Below are 23,108 nucleotides of genomic sequence, written 5' to 3'. Positions count from 1 at the left end.
TTTAGATTGGTCAAATGTTTGAACAACGCCTTGAACATCCTATGAAATATGTTGGAATAAAGATATACCTGTGCCATGGAATGAATCTTTTAACGAGATACTGCTTGGATTGTGATCAATGTTGTCTACAGCAGATGATGTCTAGATGCAGATGTTTCATCTTGAGTTAATAGTACACGACTAAAACACAGAATTGTATCTAATTTCCATTACTTAGATGTTCATACACAAGGTCTTGAAAAATTCTTGAGTCTGCTTAAAAGACTTTGATAATGAGTTTGTCAACATATCAAAAACAGCTACGTGCGTTCGTAAAGATATTTTCGCATCAAATTCAGAATTTAAAAGAACCTACCAAAGGGATGTCAGGAAGCTTCTGTACCCCAGTCATTGCTGTCTTTGGTCAGTATGATTAGTTTTAACCCAATATTCAGGATTGTTCATATTCTCAGTCGACATTAACAATAGCACAGCTTCTGATGTATAGTTGTACAAAGAAACTATCCAACCTTCACATGAAAGATCATGAACCTCCAGTTTGAGCTTATTATGGAATCATGATCCATGTAAGACTAAAAAACGTTATCTAGTAGATACATTCTTCAAACTTTGACTGTCTGTCTCCTACGACCGAGTGTTAGAAATTTCGACTTCCATGGCGAATGATGATTGTCGTCGTTGTGTCCAAGAAGGTATTGTTTGCCCTACCAGTCTACTACAAAATTATTTACATCATCTGCTGTAGACAACATTGATCACAATCCAAGTAGCATCTCGTTAAAAGATTCATTCCATGGCACAGGTATATCTTTATTCCAACATATTTTAGAGGATGTTCAAGGCGTTGTTCAAACTTTTGACCAATCTGAACCTATGTTGAAATGTTAGTCAAAGAGTGTGTCTCTTTTACAAGAGAGTTATTCAAATCTTCCACCAGCTGTACTAAGATTCAGCGAACCAGATATCCCAAGGAGAACTTTCAATTGATATGTCCTCATTCCAAGCTGCATTAAAAGGGGAATTCAAATGGCTGAACAGCTGTGGATAGGTTTTGGCACTGGAAAGAACTTCCGATATATTTCAATTCATGGATTGTGCCTTGCTCTAGGACCATTGAAATTGAAAGTCTTTCCACTGTTCATTTCATTTACCGGTTGTGACACAGTCTCAGCTTTTTCTGGGAAAGGTAAGAAATCAGCTTGGGACACATGGTCCGTATATGAGGAGTTGTCAGAAGCATTTCTCCAGGTTATTGAGAATCCAATTGAAGTGGAAATTTTAAAAGTGTTAAAAGTAATAGAACGATATGTAAGGCTTTTGTATGATCGGTTACAGCTAATATTGTGAATTAGTTAAGAAAAAAGATATTCACGCAGAAGACGAGAACAATTGACAATATTCCTCCAACACGAGATGCACTTCTTCATTGAACCTACGAAACGTGCAGCTTACCAAGGTAGTGTTATTTGGGGCAATTGTTTAGTTGAAAATCCAAGTATGCCATCACCAGATTTATTTGGTTGGCAAAAACTTGATGTTTCTTGGGTACCATTCTGGTCTGTGCTTGCTGAAGCTTCAATGTCATGCCAAGAGCTCATCCACTGTCGCTGTAAGAAAGGATGTCGAGGAGCATGTAAATTCTTGAAAGCAGCATTAAAATGCACAGCATTATGCAACTGCTCACCGGACTGTGAAAGAAAAACTGATTGAGACTGTGCCTTCTTTTGATTTTCCTGCATTTGTATCATATTTTAATTATAATTTTAATCTGTTGTTATGTTAAATAGTTACTTGTGAGGTTTTTTTTTTTATTTCTTATCTCATTTTTAAAAAAGAAATACTCTTTGCACTGATTCAATACTGCATATGTTGTTTTTGTTTCATTTCAGGAAAATTGTGTCATTACCTGTAACTGTGAAAAAATAAGAACTCGTCAAAGACGCCATTTTGAGTTGTATCGGCCATTTTTATTTCATAGTTAATGTCACCTGTTACATTAAATAATAATATGTTTGTATTTACGTGCTTGTATTGAAATAAATGATCCATTTTTTTTATCACTTTTATACCATATTTAAAAACAAACGTCAGCTTTTGACATGTTAAACGGCGCCATTTTGAATTTTGCCGTCATTTTGAAAATACTATCTATGCACCCAGGTGTTATTCATACATTGTAGGCTTTTGTCGATATCAAATGATCAGTTTCACGAATAAAGTAACTTTCTATCACACAATGATGGTGTATACATATGAATACTGTCAAACTTAGACACCTTGACGCGCCATTTTGAATTTGGACGCCATTTTGATGATTTCTGTATTATAAGGTTTAAAAAAAACTAATTGGCATATCTTAATTGTATTTCCTTATGTTTGTGACATCTTCTGAACTCATTTAAAATGGAAGACTTCGTCAAGTGAATTATGTTATACTTATGTCGGCCATCTTGAATTTGGCGGCCATATTGGATTTTTTTTCGTGGCTCCATATCTGAATTGTGTCTATACCCCTGAATCTTTCACTATGCCAAGTTTCATGCTTTTACCATAAAGTGATCAATTATTCTGATATCCGCTGGACTATAATTTATGCATAACTCGTCTTTTCCTAAAGGGCTTAATCAAAGGTCACCACATGCATATGACTTTGATTAAGTCGAATTCTTCTTTTGCATGTGAATATATCATCAGCATATTATGACAAAATTGGACCAAACTCGCTGCTTAAAGGAAATTATAATTTCTAAAGTCCACTTCAATTTTTGATTGAAGAAAGAAAATACAATGGTAAAAGTATTCTGTTCTAGCTGATCTTGCTGGAAAGCCAATTGAGCTGTTCTCATCACTTGGCATCCGTCGTCGTATTTAGCCTTTTACATTTTGAGTTTCTCCTAGAGAACCACTGAATGAAATAAAACCAAACATGTCATGAATGTTACTTATGAGGTGTTGAGCCAAGTGTTGTTACTTTGAAACCAATCAATCACCCGAGATAGCCGCCAGCGGGGGCTTCTATTAACTAGGGATCATATGGACACTACAAACAATTGACTACCTTTAGAGAAGCACTGAATGCAATGAAGCCAGACATTGTATGCATGTTCAATTTGAAGTGCTGACAAAGTCTTTTATTTTGAAGCTAATCATATATCCAAGATGGTCGCCATCTTAAGAATCGTTGAATAAATATAGGACCCTATTGACAATACGTACAGATGTTTTCGCTAAGAGAACCACTGAAAAGAATGAAAACAAACATGACATGAATTATCCATATGCGATGCTGTCTAGGGGTTGTTATTTGTAGCAAATATATCAACCAAGATGGATGCCAACTAACAAAGAACCCTATTGGAAATATATATAAATGTCTTTTTCTAGACAACAGCTTAAAGGATTGAAACCATACATGGTATGGATGTTCTTTTAATGTGCTGACAAAATGTTGTTACTTTGTAGCTGATTTGACAGAAGAGGGAGTAAGTTAAACATAGGACAATATCGGAAATACATGGAAATATTTCCCATAGAACCACTGAATATAATGATACAAACATGGCATGAATGTTAATAATGATGTGCCGTACAAATGTTGTTGCATTATCACCGAACCATTATGCAATATTGCCGACGGCAGTGGACTTAGTTTAATATAAGACCCTATGGTAAATACATGCACATGCTTCTTTCAGTTGAGCACTGAAAGGAATGAAACCAAACGTGACACACATGTTCCTCGTGAGTTGATGATGCAGATATTAATACATATATCTTTACAGATTGAAATGTACTGTGAACTGCAAAACAAGAGTTCAAGGAAAATAGATCTAAACATACATTGTATGTCAACATGAGTAATATTGTCAATTGACATCTTGTTAATGTCCATATAAAGTCATTTTCTACAATTTCAATGTATTTATTGGTATTTTTTGTAAACTTTACAAAGATCCACTACCTTGATTAAATTACAGGGCCAATATTAAACATAATTTTCCCATCTTTATTCCGGTGTCTGTTATGATTTAAATTTAATTTATTTCCAAAACCAAAGTAGAATCAGGTGAGCAACACAGGATATAAAGAGCCTCTAGTTAAATATTATAAAGTTCCGTTCCTCTAGTAAATCACGGCTATTTGACTATCAAACTTTACTCGAAATAACATGTAATAAAATAAAGTTAAGCCAATCTATTGTTTAATTATTACGGTAGCATGAAATACATTGAAAGATACCGGAACCTATTGAATGTGCTGCCATTTACACTAATATTCTGATGAATTCACCTCTAGTTATAGAAAATGAACAGTTGTAACCTCCAATGAAAGCATATATGTGTGTGACTTAGCTAATCTACATACCCATGTTATCATCATTTAAATTTCACAAAAAGAGAACAAATTACAAATGTTCCTGGTTTTCACACTATCAAAATTAATAATGATGATAAATGGTATTAAAATAAACATTTTTTTCTCGTCTTTTTCATCAAAAGATATTAAAAATCTACTAGTTATTTATGTACAGAAGCTTGTTAAAACTAGATATGTTATGCCATTGCTTTAGTTATTATGATTATATGCGTACAATAGACGACATGATAAAAAACAATCACATTCTACTTTAACATTATCTAACATGTACCACATTATTTTTGGTAGCATGGGAATGTGACAGCGACCAAGTTAAATGTGATGATGGCATACAATGCATTTATAAATTGAGTGTATGTGACAAACACACAGATTGCCATGACACTTCTGATGAGAATGAAGATATGTGTAAAGGTAAAGAGATATTGTAAACCATATTTCTGGTTTTTTTTTAATTTAGAATTTGAATGGTAATCTGTATGGTGTTTTTTGAGAAAAAAAATCATTCCACGATTGGCATGTTGACACTTCATTTTCATGCTTACATTATAATAGAGCATGTGGAGAATCATTAATTCCCCAAACATAATTTATAATTCAACATGAATAGAAAGAAGTTTTTGTTATCAATCTGCGAATTCGCAACCCAACGACATAAATAACCTTCTGAAGATATATGGTTATTTTAGTCATATATGTTTTGTGATTGTCATAATGCGCGTGGTTTTACTTGCCATTAAACCAGGTTCAACCCGCTATGTTGTCTTAAAATTTCCTTTATGAGTTTGAATGTCACTCTGGTATTTTTCGCCCCTCTTTTGTACCAAGTCAGAACTATGGCAATTGTTATCAAATAGTTCGTTTCTACATGTTATATGTATTTTGGTGCTTGTTTTTGTTGCACTTCAGTGTTTTTTTTATTATGAAGAAGTTCTCAAGCTGCTTATTTCTGTAGTCATTGAATGTTTAAATGTCAATGTGAGATTGTCTATTAATAGTAGTGTTCTAAGGACGTCATAAAATAGCATAATAACAGTTGATGAGTAACATACCACAATGTATACATCTAACGTCAATAACTGTAGATATACCCTATGTAACTATTTTTTACACTGACATTGACTTTGTTTATCCCGAATAAAATTTGATTGATTGATTTTTGGTGTTTTAACGCCACTTTTAAGCACCGCATTTAGGCTATTTCGTGGCGGCCAGTTTTTATTGGTGAAGGCAACCGAGTGCCCGGAGAAGACTAACGACCTTCGAAAGCAAAACTGACAATACTAGTCAATTAAGATTGAAGTCGAGTACACCTGCACGAGCGGGGTTCGAACTCAAAACCTCAGTGTTGACTGACTAGTGATTACAGTACTAACTACTTAGACCACTCGGCCACCGAGGCCCCTCCCGAATAAGAAGTAATTTTGTTAAATATAATCAATGATTTCAAATGAGTATTTGGCAACATTAAACTATTTATGTGTAACAGGATTGAGACAAAGTGTTCACGTTTGTATGATAGATATTACTCCATGTTTGTAATGTTATTGAGAGGGGAACTAAGAAGGTCAGGTGAATTATCAGGCTATATTGATAAGTTGTTTTATTGTGATAAATGTCTACGTCAATTACAGCTAGAGAGTGCGAACCTGGTGAGACAAAGTGTGCAGACAATTATCAGTGTATAGACATAGATAATATTTGTGATGAAAATACGGACTCTGTTTCATTTGTAATTATTAACCATATACTAGTACTGCTGGGTCGATTTTTTGTATCTTCATTTGGACGCGGTTCAGTAGTTAGATATTCCGTATTATTGTATCATTATATTAACAGTTACTGTATTTTTTTGCATTCTCGTGTTTCATTTATGTTTTTGAGTTTTATGCCATGTTTTTTTTATCGTTAACAGTGACTTAGTTAATAACACTATGATGACATCTTACCTGAAGTGTTATGTTTTTAGTATTGTTCACAGATAGTTGTCAATACGATTAAATTTTTATAAGACTTTTATACAAGTGAGAGTAGAAGCAATTTTCTACATGAACAAATATCTGTATCAGGTCAGCAATATAGCAATTTTTAATTCGTTTTACGTATATTTGGTTTGTATTTGACTTTAATAAGAACTTTCCGATCTAAATTTTTTAATGTTCGGTAGTTTTGTTACTTTTGTTTAATCAAATGTAAAAGATGAGTCACGTCTATCATGTTTTGTTTTCGTCGACACGTATGATCAAACTTGTTTAAATCAAACACCTTGACATCCATACTATTTAATCTATATTAATATGTTTTAGTTAAAAATATTTAGTGAATATTTTCGAATAGTTCTGCATGTCTTTAAACTACAGAGAAAAATCTACTGCAATACGCAATTCTATATTCTAAACTGATTCTGATAAAACATGTTGGATTTTTTTTAAGCAAGAGTATGTCCCTACGGTTCTAGAAAGTGCAGTGATGACTATTTTTGTGTTTATGAAAGACGGTGGTGTGATGGAGTATATGATTGTTCATCGGGAGAAGACGAAGATCCTGATAAGTGCTTAAGTAAATATGCATCTGACTTATATTGATAATTAGGTGTTGCGTTTGTAAACAGTACTATAAAAGCTGAATTACTAACCATTAACTCTTTCGCGGGAAAGAATTTATATATATACATAAATACAGTACAGCATATTAAAACTTATATAATATCTAGGTGACAACTTCTATTTAATTAGTTTGCCATAGCGTCACGTACTGTCTGAATGTACAATGGTTATAATTTTTATTTCATATCAAGCTAAAAAGCTTACACTTGATACACAACGATCAGCTTTATCCGCATATTAGACGTAGGTTTTGGTAGTGGTAAATAAACTCATTATAGATACCAGGACTAAATTTAGTATATACGCCAGACGCGCGTTTCGTCTACAAAAGACTCATCAGTGACACTCGAATCCAAAAAATGTAAAAAGGCCAATAAAGTACGAAGTTGAAGAGCATTGAGGACCAAAATTCCTAAAAGTTTTGCCAAATCCAGCTAAGGTAATCTATGCCTGAGGTAGAAAAGCCTTAGTATTTCAAAAATTCTAAATTTTGTAAACAGTTAATTTATAATTCATGTCAGCACAAAAAGTGCTGACTACTGGGCTTGTGATATCCTCGGGGAAATAAATCTCCACCAGCAGTGGCATCAAGAAATGTGTTATATAATCCAAATTTATGTTTGATATAATACGTTCTAACAATTACTAGCTTAACGACATTAGTTTTGTTAAATTTGTGTTTAGCATATGTTTGCCCTGAGGGGAAAAGGAAATGTGATGATGACCAACTATGTGTCTTTAAAGAAAGATTGTGTAATGGACATCACGATTGTAACGATAAGTCAGATGAAGATCCAGGCTTCTGTCGAGGTACTTTGATGATTAACTACTTAATCTTTTTCCCGAACACGGATTTGTTTTTGTATCATGAAAAAAAACCAGGTCTTTTTGCAAGTGTATTGATAAAAAAAGACATTACTCAAAAACACAATTGTCAAGGTCCGCGTTTTTATATCAGTTATGGTAATACTGATGAAACTTGATACATAATGTCTATGATGTGTATATAGATGCGTTAGTTAGAACAAACTCATTTAAACAATGCAAAAAGACAATTTACTTTTCAAATAAATTTTATTTGAATCCTATTTAGTGGTTTTTAGCGGCGCAAAATTGGCATATGATTAAAATAACAACTGTTCCCGTGCCTTAATAAGACAATTTTGCAAACATTCATATATCTAGATTATAGCTGCGGTGATTATTTGTTTTCGACTTTTGTATCTTTTCCATTTGCATGTGTACTTAACTCATTAATGTTGTAACCTGCACTATTAGTTACATAGTGTACTAGTGACCTAATACGGTATATATGGGGTCAGTAAATTCCATAGAGGGTGAGAGCGAATCTAGAATCCCCATATGGAATTTACTGACCCCATATATACCGTATTACGTCACTAGCATACTATGTAACGAATGTATCTTACCGACTATCTTAACTTGTGAAATTAAGACTAGTGATTCTCAAAACGAGCAAGTCTTCAATACTGTTAGTGCTAAGAAAATACTTCCATTGATCCTACAAAAAACAGATGCCAACAATAACGACATGTAAGGTTTAAATGTGTTTTATGAATTTGTTTCAATCTTAATCATCAATTTCTTCGTCTGTTGGAACTTTTAAGATTTTTTCTCAGTACCGTTTTGTATTTTTATAAAAGGACATAACACCATTACTAACAGTGTATGAAATAAGCCCCGGCCCTTTCTTACCTAATAAGGAATATAAAGGGACGTAACTCCACTACTTACCGTGTATGAGATAAGCCCGCCTCCCTACTTACCTAATATCAAATATACACGGTTTGCACGCGGACGCTTTTAACCAACCATATTCCTGGAAATGTATAGGAGGTAAGATAAATATAAATATTACATCATATATCATAACACTCTACACTTTTCTTCTTTCTGATAAATAAATTGCAACATTCAAAAGTAGCCAGACTATAACATGCTGACGACCATTTCCCATCCTATTACATCGTTAAATTTTTTTTAAAAAGTCGGCTACGACCTTTGTTCTTGGACAGAAGAAGGAAAAGATAAACCATACTTATAAGCGTAAACGAGAAAACTGTACCCTATTGATAGGCTGTATAATTCACCAATCATCAAAAGTCTAATTGTTTTTGTTGAGAACACAACATATGTTAACATACTGTATATAAACGAAACATTAATTTTCATACCTTTTGAAATATTTCTAGACATTATAGGGGCAATAGACTGCCGACGGTCATATAACCCAATAAAATCATAAAAATAGATAGAAATAGATAGAAACCTTTTGTATTAAGATTATTTTTTGGTGAGGATAATTTCATATTATAGGTTTAAATATATAATAATCATCGTTTTTACCTGTGTAAGAATGAGATTTGTATAGATCGAATCTATCATTCAGATTGTTTACCTTTGTTTCAATTTCAATGTTGATTTTATTTTCCTTTAAATAGATTAACACGCCTAATTTATGCATAACTCGTCTTTTCCTGAAGGGCTTAATTAAAGGTCACTACATGCATGTGAATTTGATTAAGTCGAATTATTCTTTTGCATGTGAATATTTCATCAACATATTATGACAAAATTGGACCAAACTCGCTGCTTAAAGGAATTTATAATTTCTAGAGTCCACTTCAATTTTTGCAATCGGGGCACTTAGCGAACTCCATAATGTTATGGAATTCCGTAATTTTTTGATAAAATTATGGTTATTTCCCTTTGACTTATGAGCTTAATTAGAGATGGAAGATAATTATATTTTCAAACATGATTCGAAAAAAAGGGAGACAAATGGAATTCTTTATCTCGTTGTTGACGGCTTATTCAATAAACAAATAATATGACAAAATAAAATCGTCACCCGTGGGATGATTTTAAAATTAAATATTGATTTAAGCCGTCATTTATATTGGTGTCAAAAATTTCGTTCATAGCAAAGTTTGTTTTATGTGTTTTTAAATGGATCTAAAATATTACTATTTACTAATTTATATTTTTTTAAATTATTGTGAAGTTTAAGGGTTGATTTAACATACCTAAATAGAATACAAAAATAAGTAAGCAATTAACGTGGGGGTAAGATTTCATAAATGCTTTTTTGAGCTTCTTTGTTAAATAATTGTTGCTATTTTTATCTGGTCCGAGACCACAATTGTCGTCCCTTGATTTTCGTTGTTCACAAATATAGTCCCTAGTGTTGACAGTGGGTTACTTGCCATTAATTTTTATACCCCTTCCAAATTTATTTCTCCATGTTTAATGCCTCAAATTGCAAGTAGGGGGTGAAATTACACTGTAAACAAATTTGGGTCCAGAATTTTAAAGGAAAGTAGTGATTTGGTCCATCTGAAAAAGGTTGAAAATTAGCACTTCGGAAGCTGTCAAAAGATTTCAAGACGCCCTAAACATAAAATTGTCCATATTTTGAGTTAGAGCCGATGACGTTTTCTATAATTTTGATATAATTTGTCCCAAAAGTAGTACAACACACTGTAAAAGTTTCTTTGAGAAAGCGCAGGTGGGATTTTTTTTTATTTTCATTTATGTTCTAAAAGAAATGCACTACGAAATAATTGTGTTCTCGGACCATCTGGTTGAGGTTGTGACAGGTGATGACTGCTGTACCCGTATTTTGATAATTTTTCCTATTTTTAAAAGTCTGTTTTGTTCGCGCATCGTTGTCAATATAATGAACTGTTATGCGACTGTCATACATATGAGATGGTTAGGGCTATAAAACCAGGTTTTCACCATTGTCTGCATAAAAAAATATCTGTACTAAGTTAGGAATATGACAGTTGTTGTCCATTCGTTTGATATGTTAAATCTTTTGATTTTGCCATTTGATTAAGGGATTTCTGTTTTGATACAAATATTTTTCGGAGTTCAGTATTTTTGAATTTCTCATAATTAAAAATTAAAATCACAAAATTTTTGTGATTTAAATTTTTAGTATAAGAAATTCAATTCTAATAATGGTACACATTTTACTTCAACAGATGCAAATATCAACAGTTAATTAAGGCCAAAATATTTATAAAAAATCTAAAGCTTTAATTAAGTTACAACAAATATTGGAGAGTATTATCTTAAAAGTTTGAAAAATGATATTAGTATATAATCAAATAATACAGAAAAAAATCTAGTTATTTGTGTAATATAATAAAAGAAAGTTAATGGAAATCGAGTCTTCCAAAAAACTTCTTTGTTCAATACGATACAATATAAAATTTAGAAATCTATTTCAATACACGAAGCTCAGTGGAGTGAGTGACAGTTCTCATCGTTTTATGCTTGGAATGAGCAAATGAGACATCAATTAAGACCCTTCTTAAAATGTATATATCATAAACATTTTCAAAAAAACTTTGCATATATTGTTCCCAATAAAAATAAAACCTTAATATTACTAATTCGAACTGATTGTTTTCATAACATTCAATCTTATAATACTATGGAGAGAAATTGATAGACCTTGATTTAACCAATAAACAATTAAGTGTTGACCTAAAGTTTTTGTTTTTGGAAAACTATTTTAATCGCCATTTTTATTAATGGATAAAACTTAAATTACGAAAAATAAACAAATGCAACACATCGAATTGTTTACCAGGTGTGTGCTATGCACGCGATAAAATGTGTAGAAGTAATTATGTTAGTATGTCAACACTCAATCATGTAGACACAGAGGTTAAATCAGTACGTTGATCCCTCGCATTGCATTTGCCACTTTAATAGACCTTATCAGATGACATCATGTACATTATTTTTATAGATAAATCAATAACCAGATGTCTTACCTTTTTAAAATGACAGCCGAAAAAACAAGCATTAACTAAAAAAATAAAAATTTTCAAAATATTCAATTTTATAAAAATTTTATAAAGGAGGGTCAAATTATTGTCAATATCCAGTTCATTTTTTATTCGGTTTATGATATTAAAATTGCTTTTTGGTATTTGTCACTTCTGTTTCTCAGTTTTGCGCTGTCATCACTCAATATTTGTTAATATAAATCAATCTAGCGAATCAAAACGTAAAACAAGAATTGCATAGTTAAGAGTTTTATATAAATAATGAGATATAGTATCATTCCTAAAAGACTCTTGTTCCCACCTTAGATAAAATGAACAATAAGTTAGAAATTGCACAAATAAATACACGTATAAATTTTTGAATTAACAGTAATGTCAGCTACTCAATTGCAAGAGCACTATCGCCTGGCCTTAAAGTGGATCATATAAAATTGAGAATGGAAATTGGGAATGTGCCAAAGAGACAACAACCCGACCATAGTTAAAAACAACAGCAGAAGGTCACCAACAGGTCTTCAATGTAGCGAGAAATTTCCGCACCCGGAGGCGTCCTTCAACTGGCTCCTAAACAAAAATATACTAGTTCAGTGATAATGAACGCCATACTTATTTCCAAATTGTACACAAGAAACTAAAATTAAAATAATACAAGACTAACAAAGGCCAGAGGCTCCTGACTTGGGACAGGCGCAAAAATGCGGCGGGGTTAAACATGTTTGTGAGATCTCAACCCTCCCCCTATACCTCTAGCCAATGTAGAAAAGTAAAAGCATAACAATACGCACATCAAAATTCAGTTCAAGAGAAGTCCGAGTCTGATCGTGCTCTACCTTCAATGATGATTCTAAATTATAAATATAACCAAAAGTTGTTAATCTATAGATAGTGAAGACTAATGAAAGTTAACCCACTGTAAAAATATTTCTTTGAAATTTTTTAAAACTTCCTCAGAAAAATGCTCGAGCAATGTTTGAATACAGTAGTTAAAGATTATTCGCTTCTCAAAGTGTAAGACGCAATAAAAATCGTATACTTGCACCATCTTACCGAAATACTGATTTAATTAACATTTCGACATTTCTTCGTCTATTTTTATCAAAACCGGTTTTAAACAAATCACAAGTACGTGTTAAGATCCTATTACCTATTTCCCGATATGGTCAGGTAAATTTGCTAAGTCATAGGTATATATTTTTCTTCAGATAGAGCTGTCTTATACCTTTGCTAAAGAGATGACTTTAATATCCTTGTTGCAAACAAAATAATAAAAAGTCGTGGAAAATTGCCCAAATTTATATAGATTGTTTAAAGAAAACGTGCTTTCTTGCTACAAATACAAAATTTGAATTTCCCTATCATTCCAGTATACATATTTTTCTAAAAGAAGTTGAAAAACATCATTCTAAAGTATACAAATATTGTTTTCTTTTTGTTTTCTTTTTTAAACATAATGCAATAAATCGTTTTTTTTTGTCTTGGGCAAAGAACTAGACCGATAGTTTACTGCAATACAGTATTGATGGCTTGCGATATAAAGATGATTGTTTTGCCGCTTGTGCTTCAAAATGAAGTAGTTATTGGAACCATTTAGTCATTTATCAAAATGTGTATCTTGAAAAAGAGAGGCGAAAAAAACTGACAAAGCTATGGCTAAAATAAGACAAACAGACAAACAGAAAAACAATAGGACACAACACACAAAATAGAGAACGAAAGACTGTGCAACACGAACCCCATATGATGTGCATATTTCTTTTTTTAATTTCAAATCTAATCCTTTATTATAATATTATTTATCAAAGTACGCCAAGTAAATTTTTCAGACCAATCGCATTTGACAACCACACCTTGAATGATCTCAATACACTGGTCTGTCTATTAATGTTCATACAATACCTCGAAATAAACGTTGTATTTGACATACCTGCACACACAAATTGTCTAAACAAGATTTACAAATTTTGAAATATGTTGTGTAATGCTCTCCCTGGTCTGATGGGACTTGTATTGCAGTATGTAATGAACAACATGTACGACATCAAGGTAAATATTTAGTCAGACCGAAGATTTAGTAGGTTAATACATATTTATAACAGTTAGTCTGTTTTTCATTGTAGATTATAAATGTCTTCCCGGATTTGTAAAATGCAAAGACGGACTGCAGTGTATTGAGTCTGTTTTCATGTGTACAGTGTTTTATTCTGGTTCACAGTGTAATGATGGTTCCGATAAAGATGATGACTATTGTTCAGGTATAACTTTGTGATCTTACATGACTCACAATTCAAATGCAATGCTATAGGTCATCATGGACCGGACTTTTGATGTTTAAGGAAATGTATGTTAAATGAGGGAGTTGATTATTAACATTGAGTTTATTTCATATCTTAGCTTTGTTCTGATAAACATGTTAAGACAATCAATAAACGGATACGATTTGTTAACAAAAGAAGCCAGCTCGCCAAAATTAAAGTTAAAACTTGTCAGATTATGCTATTGCTAGGTACTTTTTACCTAACGCCGTTGTCAGTTCTGGTAAAATATTATCTGTAAGGCTATTGAAATGTGTATCTACTATATTGTATCAACCATCATTGCATATCTACGTAGACTCTCAGGATTTGTCTACATGCAAATTTGTATTTTAGTCCGATATCAGACCCCTATTCAGTCGTTTAGTAGACAGTTACTTCGTTTTATATTTCGATTTAAACATTCAATCAAACTTAACGACCAACTCATTTAAATTTTAAACATTCTGACTGATGTGGTATGATTGCCAATGAGACAACTATTAACAAAAGACCAAATAACACGGAAATTAACAACTATAGGTCACCGTACGGACTTCAACAATGAACAAACCCATACCGCATAGTCAGGCCCCGAAATAATAAATGTAAAATAATTAAAACGAGAAAACTTACGGCCTAATGTATGTACACAAAATAAACGAAAAACAAATAATCAGCACAGCAACAAACGATATACACAGAATTACAGACTCTTGACTTGGGACAGGCACATACACACAGAATCTGGCGGGGTTAAACATGTAAGCAGGATCCCCAAATCTGGGACTTTAAAGAACGAACTAAATAAAGTACAGTTCTAAGCGAATAACAACAAATAAAAAAATCATGTATCTGAGACTAAAGTGTCAATCACTACACATCCATTAGCAAATGAATTTAGTGTAAATACGTCATAAACAGTCAGAGAAAAACATGACATTGTGCAATGCCAAGATACAGAATGAATGTGCATATGTATATCAATATTAATACCAATAAAAACAATATTCAGAGATCTAATTACAGTGTTGAACTAGTAACCTTTAAGAATAAGTTTATATAAAGTATCGATAAGTTAACAAGGATTGTTTCAAAATTTATGGGCACGGTATACAACATCTCCGTAAAAGTTAAGATGTGATATCCCGTTTCAAAAACAGTTTTCTATATAGGTACAACCAAATTTCAAAACCAAATCTGTATATCTAAGGAAGAATTTAGTAAAGGTTTAAAGTAATTAGTGGTAATGAAATCCCTGATCTAATATTTTATCAGTTATATATTAGATAGATTACGTTCATTTAAATCCAAAACGTCACAACAGACACGTGCATAGAGAACGAGTTGTGATATATAAACACCGTAAGATGGTGCCAAAGGAACATCATCATCCAAAAGAGGAAAATTTACAATAGGGAACGACAAATTGGCCCTTTTGTCGCTTTTAGGGTGGAGTTTCCCGTGTAAAAACTGAAATATCTAGATCTAGATCTAGGACAGTTATTACCGTTTACATTTGATCAACTTAAACTAAGTTCCTATTTCTAATTAGTGGTGTAATTCAATCATAAATGTATCAGACTTGGGGTCAATTACATTGGAATGTAATTAATTAAATTACACATTACATTGCAAAAATGATCAATTACACTAATTACACATTACACAGTTTTTAAAATGTAATTGATTAAATTTCAATTACTTTACTAAAGTAATTAATTAAATTACACATTACATATCATCATGGTTTTTTTTAACAATATTATACATGTATATATAATGCGTGTGTAAAATATTCGTGTAAGCATAGTTTAAGCGTTGCATTTGATAATCATTAGTTATTTTAATGTTTTGTCATTTAGTCTGAATCTCTCTGGTCTGAACTCTTTGACAGCAATTCTAAATAGTCTTTTGACAGGAGCTCATGTGGCAGATATTGCTTGATCAGAAGATCATATTACAAGAAAGAAAAATATAGGCTCGAGATACCTGAAGAGGATAAGTCTAGGTCTCATGACCATAACCAAAACACCTCCTTAAATATTTGAAACACAGACTAAATCTAGATTTCTATTCTAAAAATACACACACACAATAATTATTCTGCAAACATGCAGATCCAAGATGCAAAGTTCTTAACAAAATATGAAAACAAATGCTGAAAACATATATTCCGTAACAAGGAACAGTTATGATACACATTGTACATAGAAAATATACTTAATTGCGAAGGATTTTGATAACATATACTGGATTGTTCCTTTACCCGATTGATTTTAAAATATTAAAAATTGTGCTTGTCACAATATAGAAAATAACTTTTAGTACAAACAATGTATATAATGTCTAAATATCAGCAATATTTTGCTAATTAGATAAAATACATGTGATTGTGGCATTGCCCCTGGACATTTTAATCTGATTAATTGCTGTTTTGTTTTTACAGCTGTTAATTTTTATTTCTATAATCCTTTTGTGTATACTAATTTGACAAAATGATTGTGTGCAGTGATTTTAAATTCTAAATGAACTGTCTAAGAAAGATTTTTTCACAGTGACACATTTTTTTGTTTTTGTTTAACAAGGTGATTAACTAATTATCAATCTATTTAGTTAAAAGATCTTTCTTAAAAACTGAAAAACTAAAAAAATGATCCTCACATTTTTATAAATTATAAGACTATTAAAAATTATTTCTGTAGGTCAAATAAATAATATAAAAACTTCAGAATAAATTACAGACTTCATATATTAAAAAAGTATGTGATATCAATATTTGAAAAATAAATATAATTTTTCAAATTTATATTATTAAACACAAATCCTTATCTTTACCACCATAAATGTACATGTAATTGAAATGTAATTCAAAAGTAATTGAGCATTACATGCTGTTTTCAATGTAATTAATTAAATAACCATTACATGTAATTAAAAAAATGCTCAATTACACATTACATTCAATTACATGGAAAATTGTAATGCATTACACTTATTTACCATTACATTTTCAATTACTCCATCCCTGAAATGTATGTAGATGTATCGAGTCATGATTCCCGTCGGAGATCCTCTTTTGACATACCTTATCATTTCATTTTATTATTCGAAAATTTGATTTTGATGGCAGATTTTTGATAGTTTTTTTTCAATATTATATTCACAATTATTTAAGATGCGAGATACACCGACCACTGTTTAACTATGAAGCTACATTCCTACCTATTGTTGTCGTTTGATCATGTAAATAACTTATGTCTATGAGGTGTAGAACGTTTGTCAGATAAATAATATAAATATTTCTATTCATATCAAGCTTCACCGGATTGAAGTATGTACATGTATCTGTATCAAAAAGATTAACCACATACCACATACATAAAATCTTATAGATACCCTTAAAACTTAAAGAAAAAGCTCATATGATGAAGATATAATCTTTTAATCAGTTTAATTGAAGTCTCTTGATCCTTGTCTGGGTGTGGTTATAGTCTTATATACTCTTACAACGTTCTAAAGAGCTTTCCGATTTCAATAATTGTGACCTCGGCATCACTGAAGAGACATTAATTGTCGAAATTCGTATCTGGTGCATGAAAATTGGTAACGTAAATATTATTTTGTTGTTACTACTATTATTTTCTTGACTTGCATAAACCTGTTTTTTGTTCCAAACTAATAATCAGTCAAACAGTAAATTTATTTTGTTTTATATTGTAGCTTACGAATGTCCTAGGTATATGGTGAAGTGTCCTAATGGTAATGTATGTGTACCTGAGAATACGATTGTTCTGGGGAACAGATGTGTAATGGCGAGTCAGAAGATGAACAAGAGTTTTGTAAAAGTAATTAGTTGATTATTTCTTGTTATTAAGATAAGCGTTTGTTATCGTTACAGTTAGCTATGTAGTACTTTACATTTTACAGATCAGAGGTTTGCTAATTAAAAGGCATTTACTAATACTTCTTGTCTCACTGAAGATAACATAAGTCACAATTCTAATTGAAAACCAAATGAGAAAGGACATAGGTTATACGTTCATGACATAAAATCAGTATGTGCACAGCAAAACAAAAACAAAAAACAAAAAACAAAAATGCAAAAATCACAACAACAAAAAAAAAAGAAACACACGTGGTCTTTTCGTACCTTCTACTACTTATTTCACATCCACTTCACTGTATATGTAATGATATTGTCGAGGCTATCAAATACAGAAAAAAAAATATTCTGAAGGGTATCCATGTTCGTGTATAGAAGAACTCTTGCATTTTACATGTTTTAATGGAAATATTATTTTACGATTTAGCAAAATTTGCATACATCCTTATATAAATTTGTAATTCGTTAAATATTATTAGTTACATAGTGTGCTAGTGACCTAATACGGTATATATGGGGTCAGTAAATTCCATATGGGGTGAGAGCGAAGCTCGAATCCCCATATGGAATTTACTGACCCCATATATACCGTATTACGTCACTAGCACACTATGTAACGAATTTATCTTACCGACTATCTTAACGTGTGAAATTCAGACTAGTGATTCTCAAAATGAGAAAGTCTACTAAGAAAATACTTCCATTGATCCTACAAAAACAGATGCCAACAATAACGACTGTAAATGTGTTTTATGAATTTTTTTCAATCTTAATCATCAATTTCTTCGTCTGTTGGAACTTTTAAGATTTTTTCTCAGTACCGTTTTGTTTTTTATAAAGGGACATAACATCTTTACTAACCGTGTATGAAATAAGCCCTGCCCCTTCTTACCTAATAAGGAATATAAAGGGACGTAACTCCACTACTAACCGTGTATGAGATAAGCCCCGCCTCCCTACTAACCTAATATCAAATATACACGGTTTGCACGCGGACGCTTTTAACCAATCATATTCCTGGAAATGTATAGGAGGTAAGATAATTACATTTGCCCCCGACGAATGGAAGTGAATTCACAGTTAAGTACGACAAAGGATGCACATGCTCATGATAAACTGCAATTTTTATTATTGGTATGCCTTACACAAGACGTTTTTTCCATTTTAAATCATTATTCAGAATGAACAACACATCACTTGTCCTTTTTTCTGTGTTAATTAAGAAACTTATAAGTCGTGATTCTGAATAGGCGAACCTTTCGTCTAGCGTCTACAATTGTACAAGTTGTGTTTTGTTTACAATTTCTGTATCGATACAATTATTGATGAAAGTTTCGTCTCCGAATGTTTTTCCCTCACATATTAAGTGAAGTTGATGTGAAATAAGTATAAGGTATGAATAGATCACGTGTGTGTTCCTATGAAACTTAAACTACATTAATTGAACCGAATAGTATTCTTCGGATGTTTATAAAACGATCTATTATTTCCAACTGCCAAATTACCTAACGTATAGTTTCACTTTACTAACATATATATTGTGTTACAAGATGTAGTCTACAAAGAAGTTATTATGTGTAAAATATTTCTTTCGTAAGGTTTTGCTAATTATATTTTGTTAAAAAAACCTATTTATAATAGGTCAGCTAGTTTAGGTCAAATATGTTAATATATTTATCTCATCAGAGTAACATCAAGCGAAATCTCTAAACACTAAAATTGCAAGATGTTATTTAAGGAGAGGCAAAATATACCAAAATGATATTCAAACTAATAAGTCAAAGTCAACCTGACCAATGGCAAATAAAGAAAAACAATCAAAAGACAAACAGGAGAAAACTAAAGAGTGACCAGATATGCTATTGAAAATATGTGTACTGAAGCAAAATAATATATGTTTCGAAAGTTTTTATGTATTTTTGACGAGGAATTCTATTTATTAACAAAATTTAGCTATTCCGTTCTGTATATTTTAAACATTATCTGGACTACCTATTACAATGTGTTTGCACTTGTTGGCGCCAAATAATACGCCTCCTTCATTGTTAATATTTTAAATGAAATTACTAAGCTTGATCAAGCTAGATTTGGTACACTTAATTTTTGGATGTTATTCTCTAATGCTTTTTCATTTCTTTACTGCATTTGTAATCCAATCATATTGTTTCGTCTGAGTTTTGTTAATACACAACGCGTGTTTTGGCTTCTTAAACAATAACTATTGAATTTTGAATGACCATCTTCACACATATGTTCCTGAAGGTTAGTTATGAGCTTTTCTCATTACTAAACGTCCATCGTCGATTTCATTTGTTCGTCTTCGTCTATCCTTGTCTTTCGTCATCTGTTATATATTACATTGAACAGCTGATACGGGAATTCCAAAATTCTGATTCAAGCTGTGGTCTCCATTTATGGCCATGCCAAATATGGCAATGAGCTACAAGCTGCAACACCCACGCACCCACACAAATATTCGATTGAATTTAACAAGATTATTGAAAATATACAAATTTTATAATCTCCATTAATGAAAAATGTTCAACTTATGTTTAAGAGTGAAAGAAGGGTAACATACAAAAGAAGATAGAAAGAAGCAGTAAACTATAAATAATATCAGCAAGACAAGAACATTTATGATGAATTTTGATATAGTATTTAATGTTAAAAGTGTCAGTTGTTGAAGGTGAAAATATACCCTGGTTATCGACACAGATTTGTTGTGGCCTTTCGTTAAAATATTTGTTTGGGTAAATTAATATGTTGTGTTTCCCTTAGGGTAGAACTATTAAAACAAAAGAGATTTTTAATGTATCTCTCATCTTAATGACAAAACGTTTAAATGCTCGAAAAACTTTAGATATTATAGTTAAACAACGATAACGGTCTATATATTTTGCAAAGTATTTTTTTATTCTCTACGGTCGTTGTTTTTTCTTTTTCTTGATTCATGCACTATTTCTATGTCATCAAAGAGGGACGAAAGACAGTCAAACAGACAAATCGAAAATAAAGTGACAACGCCATGGCTCAAAATGAAAAAGAGACAAACAATAGTACACATGACACAACATAGAAAACTAAAGAATAAACAGCACGAACCCCACCAAAAACTAGGGGTGATATCAGGTGCTCCGGAAGGATAAGCAGATCCTGCTCCACATGTGGCACCCGTCGTGTTGCTTATGTGATAACAAATTCTGTAAATAGTCTTATTCAGTAGGTCACATTCATGAAAGGGAAGGCCATTGTAGTTACGACGTAAGGAACATATCCGACATCATTTGTGAAACGTTTATTCCATAAAGATCAAAGGGTCTAAAGAACAAATATTTGTCTAGACGTTTTCTTGTTCACCTAATATATAACCCGGTTTTTGAGTGGGTTGATTATACTTTATAGTTTTCGATGTTTTTTTTTGTAGACTGATGTTTTTCGTTTTCCTTTTTTTCAATTCCATTTCGTTTTTAATGTGTCTACGAATCATGAGTTGAATATCCCATTAGTATGTTCCACCCAATTTCCTCAGTTTCATCTTTTGAATACTGTGTTTTTCTTTTCTTTTTTGCATACCTGATACAAATATTTAAATGATGAAACAGAAAACTGAAACCTTACTTTGTATTTACTGTTCATTGTCAAATTATGATAGGAACGTATGGTAATATATGTTCTTCAATTACAGCATATAACTGTGGTGACATAATGTCCAAATGTGATAATGGTTACCAATGTGTGCACGATTACAAGAAATGTGATGGCTTCGCAGATTGTTCAGATGGTTCAGACGAGAATCCAGAAATCTGTATAGAAAGTATGTTCAATTGCATCAAATGAATGAATAATTGATATCATATCAGTTTCGCAATTTAGAGATGAAAGGTTTAAGTGATGAAAATGAGTGTTGAGTCCCCCTAACCCCCCCCCCCCCCCCCCCCGGCCCCCAAAAAGTATAAGGATAACAAATTGTGTTATTCATTAAATATTTAACAAATAGATTTCCTTTTAATATGTTTTCATTCTACAAAGTTTGTTATGTGGCTAAGCATATTATTGCCTATACTTCAAACATATAAAGATAGTAAGGAAATACGAATTACTGTTATCTATGAGATATGTTATAGCTGCAAATGGATTTCCACATAAATAAGAACGACCACTAGTGGGTGCATGTTCAAATAGTATTTACACACACACATTACTAAGATATACAGCTGTGTAAAATATACAGAACAATTCATGCAAACTAAAATGTTTGAAAATGAGGACATTTCATGCAAATAACCACATCACTTTTTTTATTGGTCCGACAAACAATATGTGACAAATTAAATTGATCTGATTACTTTTGCCTCCTAAATAAAGAATAGAACATTTCCTTCATTCTATTAACGAGTACAGTTATTTTTGTATATCCAATGCAACGTTATTTGAAAATACTTTCCAAGGCACCAGAAAAAAGTAAAATAAAACAAATAGCGAAGTCTAAGAAAAATAAAAAAACGGAAAATCCGTATTGAAATGGCAAAATCATTAAATTCCTTAATATTGACAACGATGTGTGAAGGGGTTTGAATCAAAGTAATATGAGTTTGATACTATTTACATTAAAGATCAATTGGTATTTTTTTTTTTGGTAAACGATTTATTTTACATGCAATCAAACAAACAGGACACCTAGTTAACGTTTCAAACATGTTGAACCTGCATAATGGTTATGATCGTTACTCCTAGAAAGTCAAGATTTTGCAAAAACATCCTATACAGTATTATAGACTATAATTCATTTTGTAATGATTTTTCTTAGTTTTAATTATTTGAAACATTTGATTGTCATGTAAAATACTTAATATTCAATCAATTTATTTTGAACCATGTTTTTCTTTTTATTAAAGTCTTGTCACGGATAGAAGAAATATTGAATAGTGCGTTGAAGCTTTTGTAAAATTGTCGTTAGTAATTTAACTTGTATGCATGCTTTTCTGTTATTGATGCATGCTAAATAGATAAAGCCAAGCCACCCAGACTCTCAGATAGAACACATTTCAAATAAATTTTAATATGACAAACTGTCAGACGGTTTCTGATGTACAAAACTTCCTTAATGTCTTGAAAACTTTTT

Source organism: Mytilus galloprovincialis, chromosome 6 (genome assembly GCF_965363235.1).
Source record: "Mytilus galloprovincialis chromosome 6, xbMytGall1.hap1.1, whole genome shotgun sequence".
Classification (NCBI taxonomy): Eukaryota; Metazoa; Mollusca; class Bivalvia; order Mytilida; family Mytilidae; genus Mytilus; species Mytilus galloprovincialis.
The sequence above is the reverse complement of the archived record's forward strand: the minus strand, read 5'-3'. Positions refer to the sequence as shown.